Source organism: Arachis ipaensis, chromosome B8 (assembly GCF_059453495.1).
Source record: "Arachis ipaensis isolate K30076 ecotype BB chromosome B8, ASM5945349v1, whole genome shotgun sequence".
In the NCBI taxonomy this organism is placed as follows: domain Eukaryota; kingdom Viridiplantae; phylum Streptophyta; class Magnoliopsida; order Fabales; family Fabaceae; genus Arachis; species Arachis ipaensis.
In genome coordinates, this window is record NC_142443.1 from 87,702,426 (window position 1) to 87,717,401 (window position 14,976).

Sequence of the window (14,976 nt, forward strand, 5' to 3'; positions counted from 1 at the left end):
GAGCGGATATACATTCGGTGAGGGTTCAATCGCTCAATTACATGTTTTCACCTATGATCATCTTTTCTTGCAAGTTGCAAAATCTTTTTAATAACTCAATTCAATTGTGGGTTTGATTCAATTGAGATTGGCTTAGCCCTTGTGTTTATATATGCTTTCTTGGAATTTGATGTATTTTGACCAAGTGGTTGCATTCATTTAGATAGATTCCATGTAGATAGATTGCATATAGGTAGTTTGCATTGAATAAATGTTAATACCCTTTGTTTCTTTCTTGAGTTTAGCATTAGGACATGCTTGATTTAAGTGTGGTGAGATTTGATAAACCCCAATTTTGTGGTTTATCTTGTGCTTGATTTAGGGGATTTTATCACCTTTTCTCACATTTATTCAATGAAATAGCATGGTTTTGTAATTCACCCTTAATTTGTGCTTAAGTGTAAAAACATGCTTTTTAGGCTTTAAAATTGGTGATTTTAATTCACCTTAATTTCATTCGATGCCTTGATGTGTTTGTTGAGTGATTTCAGGTTCATAAGGCACGTATTGGATGGAAGAAGTGAAGAGAAAAGCATTCAAAGTGGAGAATTCATGGAAAAACAAGGATTTCGAGTGCATACATCGACGCACACGCATGACAGATGCGCACGTTTGAAGATGAAGTCGCCAGGAGACATGTACTGATGAGGGAAAGACGATTCCACACAAACTCATCGGCATGTGTACCAGGTCGCATCAAGTAGTAATAACTCACAAGAGTGAGGTCGATCCCACAGGGATTGATGGATTGAGCAACTTTAGTATGGTGATGAATTTAGTTAAGCGAATAATTGATGATTTTGGTGAAATTTGAATTTCAAGAACTAAATTGCAAGTAAACTAAAGTGCAGAATGAAAATTGGCAGAATCTTAAAGTGCAGAAGAGGTAAATTGAAGAAACTTAAAGTGCAAGAAATTAAAAGAGCTGAAACTTAAATTGCAAGAAAAGTAAATAACTGAAACTTAAAGTGAAAGAAATTTAAATTATAGAATCTAAATTGCTAGGAAACTTAAATTGCATGAAGATTAAAGGGATTTGGGTATTGGGAATCAAAACAGAACTGGAAAATGTAAATTGCAGTGAATTAGAGAACTCTTAGATGAAGAAATACAGAAAATAGATCAATCAAGATTTTAGTACCAAAACAGAAATGAAGAATTTGTAGAAGAAGATAAAACAGAAAAAAAAAACTTAGACCAATTCTAAAGTCCTAAAATAGAAATTGACAATTGCAGAAGAATAACAAAACAGAAAAGAAATTTAGATCTCAATTGCTCTCTTAACTAAACATGAAGAAGAAATTGCAAAGAAAGTAAAAACAGAAAGAAGATTAAGATCAGATCTCCAATTCTTAAAGCTAAAAATGGGAAAAATAAAAGAACACTCCAAGTTGAAGAGATTCAGATGAATTCTCCAATCAGAGTTCCAAAACCAAAAGCAGAATACCAAAAATTGCAACAGAAGAAAGAAATCAAAAACAGAAGGAAAAACTCAGATCTGATCTCAATTCTAAAATTCTAAAATGAAAATTAAAAGAGAGCCCCCTGTGAAATCAAATTTTATCCTATTTATACACTTTCCAATTTAGTCTTCAAGTAATTGGAGTGGGCTTTATGGCCTTGTATGAAGTGGATCAAAGTGGCATTTGGTTGCTGCTTCCAGGGGAACATTGCGTTTTCAAAGTGAGCGTAGCGTTCATTCATCCACGCGTGCACGTCCTTTTGCGCTTTTTGCTCACCGACGCGTACGCGTCATGTACGCGTACGCGTCATTATCAATATTCAGCTCCAAACAAGGTCCCGCGTCCCTTTTTCGCATACGCGTTGTTGATAGCGTTAACTTAGTGGGCGCTACGTTGGCTTAGTGAGCGCTGCCCACGCGTGTGCGTCCTCTGCGCGTGCCCGTGGGTAGTAAAATCTCATTTCCAGGCTTCAGTGCCAGTCACGCGTGCGCGTGCTTCATCACAAGTGCTTTATCGACGCGTGCGCGTCATGCACGCATGCGCGTCGATTTCAAAACTTTGCCTCCAAATTTGAATGTGCCCGAAAATGCTGAGTAAATGAACGTAGCGCTCTTTTTGAAAATGTGCACTAACCACTACCACGCATACACGTCATGCACGCGTATGCGTGGATCTTCAAAAATCCATCCCTGACGCGTAAGCGTCTGTTACCCGTGCACGTCGCAAGTGAGCGTGGCGTTCATTATTTGAATGCAACGTTATACTGCATGGCTTTTTCTTTTCTTCATTTTCTCACCTGAAATCAACCAAACAAGCAATCAAATTTTCACCAAAATCACAAGAATTTGCATCAATCATAATAATCACTTAGTTCTTGCATAAATCTCATGATTTTGTATAAAATAAATGATGTTTGATTGAATCACAATAATCATGAAATTCCACTCCAACCACTTACTTAATGTGCAAGAAAGTGCATAAAACCTAATGAAATAAATGAAAAATGCTTGTGAAACTAGCATAAGATGACTTGTCATCACAACACCAAACTTAAATCTTGCTTGTCCCCAAGCAAGCACTAAAACATGAAAGGAAATGAGAGAAAACAGAGAAGCTTATATGTCCTTATTTAGCAGGTAATTAAATTTGGTTCATGGGGTTTTATGCAGACAAAATGCAGCTCAATTATTGTCAGCTTCCAATCAAGAAATGTCTCTTTGAGTGTTAACTAGAATTGCTGCTATAATGCCTTATTCTTTATTGATCCTTGTTAACTGTTTCTTTCTTTCTTTTGCTTCAGAAGCTTGTTTTTCAATTTTAGCTAAGTGTTGCAGAAGCTTTTTGGCTCAATTCAACACCTATTTACTACAGACACTTGGCTCACAATTCATCCTAAGACATTGATACCCAGCACCTCTTTGGGTCACTAAATGCTTTGTAATTAGGTTGCTCTTGATGGTGGATTTTCGGTTGGTAATCCCGGATTAGTTAATCCAAGTTACCAAGTTTTAAAATACTCCCCAGAACCTAATAATCCAAGCAGATCCTAATACAATAGCATCACATGCATGTGTCCTAAGGTCCAAGTTATTGGTGTCTAGCCTTATTATCTGTTTCTTTCATTTTTGGTTGCTAATTCTTGGCTTTTCTTCCTTTCCTTTCTTGCTTTTTCTTTTTTTTCAAGGATAATTATTAATTGAAGCCTTTACAACAGCAACTAAGTTCACACTACAAAGATACATCCTATCCTGCAACTTTTATTATTGAGCTTACTAACTAATCAAGCAATTACCACCATAGAACTTTATTATCATTCCTACCACATTGGCCATTCACTTCCTTTTTCAACATTTTTCTCTCATTGAATCAAAAGGCAAAAGGGACAAGTTATAACATTTAAGTTGATGAAGATGAAAACAAGCACTTAAACCAGAACATTTATTTTTGAACTTAGGGAAAGTAAACAACAGAATTTAAACTTCATAAAACGAAAACACAATCTTTCTTATTGATAGACAAGGAGCAACACCACCTTTCAATTCTCTGGTTTCTTTCCTTTATTCCTGGCATCTTGCTTCTTCTTGCTTCTTCTTTCTTTCAGCTGGTCTTCAGTCCCAAATCTTTCCTCATCCCATAGTCCAGCATCCACAAAGTGTTGCTTCATTCTTTCTTGCTTACTTTTTGCTCGAGCTACATGGAAATCCATGAGTTCAGTGCATTCTTGATATGGTTTGATTCCTCTGCTTAATAGTGGCATGCTGCGGGTTAAGTAGTCTAGACACGCTTGAGTGTTGACATCATATTCCACTCTGTCTTTGTTCCTGGCCTCATTAGCTGTGTGGTGGAGATTCTTCCATTCTCTACGGTCTTGAAGATATTCCTCAAGCTGATCTTGTCGTTCAGATATTTTATTGAAAGACTCCTGGAATTGATTTGATTGTTCCCTATGTTGAAAGTCTTCTTGTTTCTCCATCATTTTTAGCTGCCAGTTCTCCTGCTACTCCTAATTTCTCACATACTGCTCATGTTGAGCCCTCAAGTATTGCTGGGACATTTTTGCAATGGCATTCTAGATCTGGCTCAAGTCCATTGCGCCAGAAGCTTGTCCATCTTCCGTTTGTGGTCTCTTTCTTCTTTCTTGAGTTCTTCTCTCCTTTTGGGTGTCAGTGACACCGTCCATCCTTTGCTTAGTGATTCCTCGCCTCCCTTTACCCGATCTGTATCTGCATCCTCAAAAATTACCCCTGCTCTGTTGCACAGCCTCAATATAGTACTTGGGTGATCAAGTCTGCTTGATTTGCCGCTGTCCTCAGCCATCTCTTGGATGCTGTCTACTATGATTTGTGGGATATTGATTTCTCCTCCTTTGAGTATGCAGTATGTCAGAATTGCTCTCTTTATTATGACCTCTGATGTATTTTCAGTGGGGAGTATTGATCTTCTTACTATCTCATATCATCCTTTGGCCTAAGGTGTGAGATCAATCCTCTTTAAGTAGCTTGGGTCCCCATTTGAATCCCTTTCCCAGTCTTTTCCTTCCAAGCATAAACCATTTAGTAGCTCATCAAGATCATTCTCACCCTTCATTCTTTCATCAAAGCTAGGTTCTCCAAAGGGTATCAACCTTATCTGCAAGACCCTTATGATGGATGATGGGCTGAAATCCACATCAACCCCCCTAACATAGCTCTTGTAGGGAGGGCTGGTTTTGCTTGGCCTTACAGCATTTGCATAGAACTCTCTTATCATGGTTGCAATTATGTCAGTGAGAGGTTCACACAAGAGTTTCTATCTTCTGTGTTCAACTATCCTTCTCATGATGGGGTGCTCTCATTCCTTCAATTGGAAACCAATCTCTGGAATAACTTCTTTTGCTTCCATCAACATATGGTATCGTGACTCATGACATTGAGACTTAAATCTTTTGTCATCATAGGTTGGTGGTTCGGCTTCAACTGGTTGCTTCTCTTTCCTTCTTTTGGAACTTGATGAAGCCATTAATTGGGGAAGGAGTGGAGCCGAGTGGAGAAATAAAGAATGGTGAGGGAGAGGGAGTTTACGTGACTCTTAGGATGAGTGTTGGCTTACTGGTGAAGCAAGAGTAAAAGATTAAGGAGACAACTATGGGTTGGAACACTTAGGACACGGTTACTAGAGCCTTTCTTTAAAGAAACCGGAAGCTAAAATTTTCAATGCACGAAGTGTGAAAGTCGGGTTACGAGGCATAGTCCAAGTGAATCTATTTATAGCAACTTTAATGAAGAATGGATGGTCAGGATGTCTTTTGAAAGAGTTGGAATGAATGGTGTGCATGTAAGGAAGGATGAGGACAAGAACCACCTCTTCATTGGGTATGTGGTTCGGTCTCCTAGGTGCTGAACCTTGCAGATTTTTGCTTCCCAAAAAGCAATTCCCAAGCACATGTGACTCACTTTTTCTCCTTGTGACACCCGTACTTGCATGATTTTTTGTCCTTTCCTCAATCTTCTTCACACCTATCCATTTCGATCAAGGCAACAGTAAGCTAAAAATTTGAATGTAGCACGGTGGTGGTTATCAAGTGAAAAGTATATATAAAAAAAATAAAATTTGCTATATGTTCATTATTTATGTATAACCAACTATGCCCTTTTAAAATTAAATAAAATATTGGTGAACACCAAACTTGTTTTCTGCTATGGTTGGTATATTCATTACAAGGGACATTTTATTTTCTACCTTAGAGAAATAAATTCATAAAATGATGCAATATATGGTTTATCTATTCATGAATTTGAGTCTTTGAGCAAAAGTGACTTTCTAAAAATTCATAGCATATGTAGAACACCAAACTTAATGTTTGGCTATATAGTTCAATAAAATGAATGAGTATATATCCTAAAATGGTTATATGATTAACATGCTTGAAAAGCCATTTTAGAGTGCCTTTAGGCACACCAAACTTAGGAATAAGATATATGCTTCAAAATTATGTGTGCAAGTATCAAATATACTCATGAGAGATCAAATTCATGCTAGAATAACCATTAATTATTGAAATTAAAACAAAAGCAAGAACATTAAATCATGGGCTGCCTCCCATGGAGTGCTCTTTTACTGTCACTAGCTTGACATTGATTCCTTGTTAGGATGGCTGATTATTATGGTGCCTCGGCTTTTCCCCTCTCACTGTGAGCCTTCTTCCTGTACTTTGATGAACAATCTCTATATACTCCAACGAGAGAATCTTCTTGACAATGTTGATGAGCGGATAATTTATACGCTTTTTGGCATTGTTTTTAGTATGTTTTTAGTAGGATCTAGTTACTTGTAGGGATATTTTTATTATTTTATGTTAAATTCAAATTTATGGAATTTACTATGAGTTTGTGTGTTTTTCTATGATTTCAGGTATTTTCTGGCTGAAATTGAGGGACTTGAGCAAAAATCAGATTCAGAGGTTGAAGAAGGACTGCTGATGCTGTTGGATTCTGATCTCCCTGCGCTTCTAATTGCGTTTGAAAGTAGACATCCAGGGCTTTCCAGCAATATATAATAGTCCATACTTTGGCCGAGTTTAGACGACGCAAAAGGGCGTTGAACGCCAGTTGTACGTTGCAATCTGGAGTTAAACGCCAGAAACACGTCACGAACCAGAGTTGAACGCCAAAAACACGTTACAAGTTGGCGTTCAACTCCAGAAGAAGCCTCTGCACGTGTGAACTTCAAGCTCAGCCCAAGCACACACCAAGTGGGCCCTGAAAGTGGATTTATGCATCAATTACTTACTTCTGTAAACCCTAGTAACTAGTTTAGTATAAATAGGACTTTTTACTATTGTATTTACATCTTATGATTTTTAGCTCAACTTTGGGGATCATATTAATCACGTTTGGGGGCTGGCCATTCGGCCATGCCTGAACCTTTCACTTATGTATTTTTCAACGGTAGAGTTTCTACACTCCATAGATTAAGGTATGGAGCTCTGCTGTTCCTCATGATTTGCAAAGTACTACTGTTTTATATTCAATTCAACTTATTCCGCTTCTAAGATATCCATTCGCACCCAAGAACATGATGAATGTGATGATTATGTGACGCTCATCATCATTCTCACTTATGAATGCGTGCCTGACAAACACTTCCGTTCTACATGCAAACAAGCTAGAATGAATATCTCTTAGATATCTAATACAGGGAACCGAGTCCGAGATATTAGAATCTTCGTGGTATAAGTTAGAACCCATGGATGGCCATTCCTGAGATCTGGAAAGTCTAAACCTTGTCTGTGGTATTCCGGGTAGGATTTGGGAAGGGATGGCTATGACGAACTTCAAACTCGTGAGTGCAGGGCGTAGTGACAGACGCAAAAGGAGGGTGAATCCTATTCCAGTATGATCGAGAACCTCCAGATGATTAGCCATGCCGTGACAGAGCATTTGGACCTTTTTCACAGAGAGGATGGGATGTAGCTATTGACAACGGTGATGCCCTTACAGAAAGCTTGCCATGAAAAGGAGTAGGAATGATTGGATGAAGACAGCAGGAAAGCAGAGTTTTAGAGGAACGAAAGCATCTCTATACGCTTATCTAAAATTCTCACCAATGATTTACATAAGTATTTCTATCTTTATTTTCTGTTTATTTATTATTATTATTCGAAAACTCCATAACGATTTGATATCCGCCTGACTGAGATTTACAAGATGACCATAGCTTGCTTCATACCAACAATCTCCGTGGGATCGACCCTTACTCACGTAAGGTTTTATTACTTGGACGACCCAGTGCACTTGCTGGTTAGTTGTGTGAAGTTGTGAAGTTATGTTTGGATCAAGGTAATGTGCACCAGTTTGTTGGCGCCATTGCCAGGGAGAGAACGAACAACAAAATGTTACCTAACCTGAGTAACAATTTCGCATACCAAGTTTTTGGTGCCGTTGCCGGGGATTGTTCTAGTTTGGACAATTGACGGTTCATCTTGTTGCTCAGATTGGGTAATTTTCTTCTTATTTATTCTCAAAAAGTTTTCAAAAATTTTTCAAAAATATTTTCTTCTTTTTCGTTTTTCCCAATTAATATTCAAAAAAATAAAAATAAAAAATAAAAAAATATATATTTTCAAAAAAAAAAAAACAAAAATATATTTTTCTTCAGAATTTTTAAGAATGAATTCTAGTGTTTCATGAAGCATGTTGAAGCCTGGCTGGCTGTAAAGCCATGTCTAAATTCTTTTGGATTGAGGCTTCCACTTATAAGTATATGAAGTTGGATGAAGTATCAGCTGTTGTATACATGATAGGTATCTGCTGAAGCTTGGCTGGCCATTGGCCATGTCTAGTGTTTTGGAGCGGAGCTTTCATTGAAAGCTTGGCTGGCTAGTGAGCCATGTCTAATTCCTGGACTGAAGCTTTAGACTAAGAGGACAAGATTCCTGGAATTCATATTAAAAATTTTGGAATCCTTATTTTTCTTTTTCAAATAATTTTCGAAAAATACCAAAAAAATTTAGAAAATCATAAAAATAAAAAAATATTTCATGTTTCTTGTTTGAGTCTTGAGTCAATATCAAGTTTAGTGTCAATTGCATGTTTTAAATTTTGCATAAAAATTTTCGAAAAATTCATGCATTCATAGTGTTCTTCATGATCTTCAAGTTGTTCTTGGTAAGTCTTCTTGTTTGATCTTGATGTTTTCTTGTTTTGTATCTTTTGTTGTTTTTCTTGTGCATTTTTGCATTCATGGTGTCTAAGCATTAAAGAGTTCTAAGTTTGGTGTCTTGCATATTTTCTTTGCATAAAAAATTTTTCAAAAATATGTTCTTGATGTTCACCATGATCTTCAAATTCTTGGTGTTCATGTTGACATTTATAGCATTCTTGCATGCATTCATTGTTTTAATCCAAAATTTTCATGCATTGAGTCTTTTTCATGTTTTTTTCTTTCATCATTAAAAATTCAAAAATAAAAAAAATATCTTTCCTTTTTTCTCTCATAAATTTCGAAAATTTGGATTGACTTTTTAAAAAATTTTTAAAATTCAATTGTTTCTTATGAGTCAAATCAAATTTTCAATTTAAAAATCTTATCTTTTTCAAAATCTTTTTCAAAAATCAAAATTTTTTTATTTTTCTTATTTATTTTCGAAAATTTAAAAAAAAAATATTTTTCAAAAATTTTTTTCTTAATTTTATTTCATAATTTTCGAAAATATCATCAAAAATTAATGTTTTGATTCAAAAATTTCAAGTTTGTTACTTGTTTGTTAAGAAAGATTCAAACTTTAAGTTCTAGAATGATATCTTGTGATTACTTGTGAGTCAAGTCATTAATTTTGATTTTTAAAATCAAATCTTTTTCAAAACTAATTTTAATCATATCTTTTCAAAAATATCTTTTTATCCTATCTTTTTCAAATATCTTTTCTAACTTCTTATCTTCTTATCTTTTCAAAATTGATTTTCAAAATTTGTTTCAACTAACTAATTGACTTTTTGTTTGTTTCTTATCTCTTTCAAAACTACCTAACTAACTATCCCTCTCTAATTTTCGAAAATCTCTTCCCTCTTTTTCAAAATTTCTTTTTAATTAACTAATTATTTCAATTTTTGATTTTAATTTTATTTCTATTTCATTCCTAATTTTCGAAAACTACTAACCTTTTTTCAAAAACTATTTTCAAAATTTATATTTCAAATTCCCTCTCTCCCATCTCTTTCTATTTATTTATTACTTACTAACACTTCTCTTCATCTCATCTCTCTGTGATCCTCGCCCTTGTGTTTGGATTCTCCTCCCTTCTCTTTCCTTACATTACATTCTTTTCTTCTTCTACTCACACAAAGGAATTGTTGCCAGGGCATCTTGGCCAGTTTCACTGACCCTTTCTTTACTGTTTTTAGGTTAGTTTCATGCATTTCCTTAGGAAATAAGCTAGTTTTGGGTAGATATTCACTTACACCTTGATTCAAGCATACATTGTGCATTTTACATTATTTCATGAGGATTTTGCATAAGTTTAGTGACAAATTGTATGTTGCATTGCCCATGACTTGGACTAGAACTTTGATGCACTCTATTGCTTGATTTCAGGACCAAAGGAAGCAAGGAATGGGAGGTAACTTGCAAAGTTAATGAGAAAAGTGATTGCCAATAACGCTCTCGAAGCCATCATTGACCACGTTAAGAGTCACGTTAACTAAGTTAACGTGAACTCTAACGTGGAGAAGGGAAGTTGAGCCAACGTTAGTGACACTTAACATTGTCACTAACGTTGGCAAATGCTCATAAGTGGCCACGTTAGAGTCCACGTTAACTTCACTAACGTTGGCAAATGCTCATAAGTGGCCACGTTAGAGTCCACGTTAACTTAGTTAACGTGGCCTCTAACGCTAAAGAGGGGAAGAAATGCCAACGTTAGTGACATTCAACATTGTCACTAACGTTGGCCTAAGGAGAAATATACCACGTTAACTCCCATGTGGGAGCTAACGTAAGAAGCAAGAGTGGTCGACAACATTAGTGACACCCAACATTGTCACTAACATTGGAAGCAACCACACAACCCCCCCCCTCCCAAGGAGCCACGTTAACTTCCACGTTAACTTAGTTAACGTGGAAGCTAATGTTAATGAGTGAAAGAATGGCCAACGTTAGTGACACTCAACATTGTCACTAACGTTGGGGATGGCTAAGCATGGCCACGTTAGAAGCCACGTTAACCTAGTTAATGTGGACTCTAATGTGAGGCATAGGGGCAACTTGGAACGTTAGTGACAATGTTGAGTGTCACTAACGTCCTCAAAGGATGGCAAGCCCACGTTAAAGAGCCACGTTAACTAAGTTAACATGGGCTCTAACGTGGGAACAAAGGGGGCTTTTCAAAGTTATTGGAAATGTTAAGTCTCAATAACGTGTGCGAAGGACTTAGAGGCAACGTTAGTGGCAACATTTATGCCACTAACGTTGAAGTTAACGTGGCTTTTACTTAGTAACGTTAGTGAGAAAGTTGATTGTCACTAACGTTCTCGAACTTATATTTTCACTAAACATTAACACCCCTAATGTCCTGAGCTAAAGTCTCTGCCCACTTCACATTTTCTCTCTGCAAGTAAAGCCAAGCCCAAATGAAGAAGAGAACTGCTTCAAACTCAAGATCCAAGGGCCCAAGACTTGAAGAGCCAACTAGAAGCTGAGAGAAGTAGTATATATAGGAGTAGCTTTGAATTGTTAAGGAGTTCTAGAAGTTTGGAAAAAGAAAACCACTCTCTGTATTTTACCTTCTCTGCAATTTCTAGTTTTATGATGTATTCTCCATCTTTGTTTTCATTTTCTAGAGCTATGAACAACTAAACCCCTTTCATTGGGTTAGGGAGCTCTGTTGTAATTTGATGGATCAATACTAATTTTCATTATTCTTCTTCTATCTTTTCTCTTGATTTTACTTGAAAGTTTTCGATCTTCATCCAATTGAGTAGTTATCTTGGAAAAGAAGCTATTCAAACTTGGATCTCTTCTGAACCTTGAAAGAGGAATGAAGAGATCAAGCTAGAAATGCTTTCTCATGCTGGACCAAATTGGGTTTGGATGGGTATGTGACTATAACACTCTCAATACTTGATTTGGGAAATGCATGTGGTATAATCAGTGACCATACTTCATCTCTTCTCATGAGCAATTGACCAAGGAATTGGCTATTGATCAAGATTTGAGAGATTGAATTGCAAGAAATTATAATTCAATCAATTAATATTGCCAAGGAGATCAATGAGTGCATTGATTGAGGAAGAGATAAAAATGAACTTGATCCAGAGAATTACAACATCTCCAAAGCCCAATGAACTCCCCCTCTCTGATCTTACCCATTCTCTTTAATTTCTGCCATTTACTTTTATGCGCAAATCCCCCATTCCCATTTACAATTCTGCAATTTATTTTCAGTCATTTACTTCCAGTCCTTTAATTCTAAGCATTTACTTTTCTGTTATTTACATTCCTGCCATTTTATTTTCTGCAACTCTCAACCCAAATTCTGGATTCGCTCAACTAGAACATTCTTCTAATTAAATTTGCTTGATCAATCAATCCCTGTGGGATTCGACCTCACTCTATTGTGAGTTTTTACTTGACGACAAATTCGGTACACTTGCCGAAGGGAGATTTATTGTGAGACAAGTTTTCCCCGCATCAAGTTTATGGCGCCGTTGCCAGGGATTGATTGTGCATCAACAATGATTAAATTGGAAGATCACTAGATTGAGCATTTTTATTTTGTGAATTTCATTTTCTGTTTGAGAGATTTACTTTTTGTTTTAGTTAAACTTCTTCCCTTCCCCCTCTACTCTTTTGTTTTTCTTTGTTATTTTCAATTCTGTTTGCTAACCCACTAACTGTTTGATATATTGCATCACCCACAACTAACAGTAATTCTGACACAAATACTTTCTGCACCTATCTTTTCTTGCTTGCACTTGATGGTTGTATGACAGGGAGAAGAAGCGGGGCTTCAACTTCCTTCGATTCTGAACCTGAGAGGACCTTCCTTAGATTAAGGAGGGAGGCAAGAGGAAAAAAAGTGGTTGGTGCTGAGGAAAAAGGGGAATTCTTTGAACCAAATATGGAAGATAACATGGAAAACCATCATGAAGAAGAGGATCACAACCATGGGGGAGGAGGTAGAGCAAATCATGCTGGGGAGGATAGAAGAGTTTTGGGCTCTTACATCAATCCAAACCCAGGCAATTGTGGAAGTAGCATCCAAAAGCCAACAATCCATGCCAACAACTTTGAACTTAAACCACAGCTCATCACCCTTGTTCAGAACAACTGTTCGTTTGGAGGAGGTGTTCAAGAAGACCCCAATAAACATTTAACCACCTTCCTGAGAATATGTGACACAGTGAAGTCTAATGGTGTTCACCCTGACGCCTATAGACTGCTCCTATTTCCATTCTCACTTAGGGACAAAGCAGCCAAGTGGCTAAAATCTTTCCCAAGGGAAAGCTTGACAACTTGGGAAGACGTGGTGAACAAATTCTTAGCAAGATTTTACCCTCCTCAATGAATCAATAGGCTGAGAGCTGAGGTCCAAACTTTCAGGCAACAAGATGGTGAGACTCTATATGAAGCATGGGAGAGGTTTAAAGACCTAACAAGGAGGTGCCCACCAGATATGTTCAACAAATGGGTGCAGCTGCACATTTTCTATGAAGGACTCTCTTATGAGTCAAAGAAGGCTGTAGACCATTCATCCGGAGGATCTTTGAACACGAAGAAGACTATTGAGGAAGCCATAGATGTTATTGAAACAGTAGCAGAGAACGACTACTTCTATGCTTCCGAAAGAGGGAACACAAGAGGAGTGATGGAGCTAAACAATGTAGATGCTCTGTTGGCCCAAAACAAGCTCATTACCCAGCAATCTCAACTTCATCAACAACCCAAGAAGGAGTGAATGAAGAAGCAGAGGGGAGTCAGGAGCAAGCCAACTACATTGGGAATTCACCAAGGAAAAATTATGATCCATACTCCAAGACCTACAACCCTGGATGGAGAAACCACCCAAACTTTGGGTGGGGAAGTGAGCAAGATCAAAACCAAGACCAGAGACATTACAACTCCAACAACAATGCAGCTCATCAGCAATTCACACAGAGGACATCTCAACACCCCCACAACAACACTTCTCCACATGCTTATCAAAACCAAAACAGCACATCTGCTCAGAATCACTCATCACTTGATGACAAGCTCTCTAAGATTGAAGCCTTACTTGAAGGAATATGCCAAGAGATTCAAGAAAATAAAGTGTTCAAAGAGGAGGTGCGAGCCAATATTAAGAACCAGGGAGAGACCATTAGGAAGCTGGAATTCCAGGTGGGATATTTAGCTGAGAAGATTCCCAAACCTACTGATAGCTTCCCAAGTGACACGGAGAAAAACCCCAAAGGAGAAGCAAAGAAAGTAAGATGGGAAGATTGCAAAATGGTCACTACAAGTGATCAAGAGACTGAAGACAAGCAAGACACCCTTTTCGAACAACCTGAAGACAACTCAACAAAGGAGGAGGATAAAGATCACCAAGAACCAGAAATCTCACAACAAGAGCTGCTGAAGCTCTATGCACCCTTCCCTCAACTCCTCAATGGTGCTGTGGGAAAAAGAGTATACTCAAGGTTCCTAGACTTGTTTGCATCCCTGTATGTGAACATACCATTCATCAAGGCAATTCAACAAATGCCTGCATTCATCAAGTATATGAAGGAACTTCTTTCCAGGAAAAGCTCACTCAAAGGAGGCCAAACTATAGTGATGAACAAGGAATGTAGTGCCCTTATTCAATCTGAGTTGCCTACAAAAAGAAGAGACCCAGGGAGTTTTTACATCCCTTGTGCCATAGGTGAAACTATGTTCGATAGAGCACTATGTGATTTGGGGGCCAGCATCAACTTACTGCCTTTATCCCTGGTGAAGAGGCTGCAGATCAATGAGATAATGCCCACATATGTAATCATCAGACTGGCTGACAAAACTCAAAAGCAAGCAATAGGAGTGGTGGAAAATGTGTTGCTAAAGGTTGGGAAATACTTTCTCCCAACAGATTTTGTCATCCTGGACATGGAAGAAAGTCACACTCACCCAATCATATTGGGAAGACCATTCCTAGCTACGACCAGAGCACTTATCGATGTAGAGAAAGGGGAGCTAATATTGAGAATCCATGATGAACGACTTAGCTTCAATGTTTTCAAACTCTCACAAGAAACAGATCAAGAAGACAAGGAACTAAGCACAAATGATAATGAGACACTGAAGGAGGGAACAAGCACTGAAGCACAGCCAGTTCATTCTAAGGCCCCCATAATAGATAAACAAGGAAAACAGCAATTGCCATAGCTCAAGGAAAAGTTGGAGGAACCTAAACCTCTAGAGGCAGGTGAAGACAGCATCACAACTTCTTTAGAAAAAGAGGTCACCAAGGGGAAGGCAACCTCAA

The 14,976-nt window shown here is 37.5% G+C and overlaps 1 non-coding gene across 1 annotated transcript; it reads right to left on the reverse strand.

Annotated features, from left to right (window-relative positions):
• Positions 1-13,050: 13,050 nt before the first annotated feature.
• Positions 13,051-13,157, reverse strand: LOC148548737 (small nucleolar RNA R71). The gene has a single exon (XR_015898111.1). It is a non-coding gene; the product is annotated as a small nucleolar RNA R71 (small nucleolar RNA).
• Positions 13,158-14,976: the final 1,819 nt, after the last annotated feature.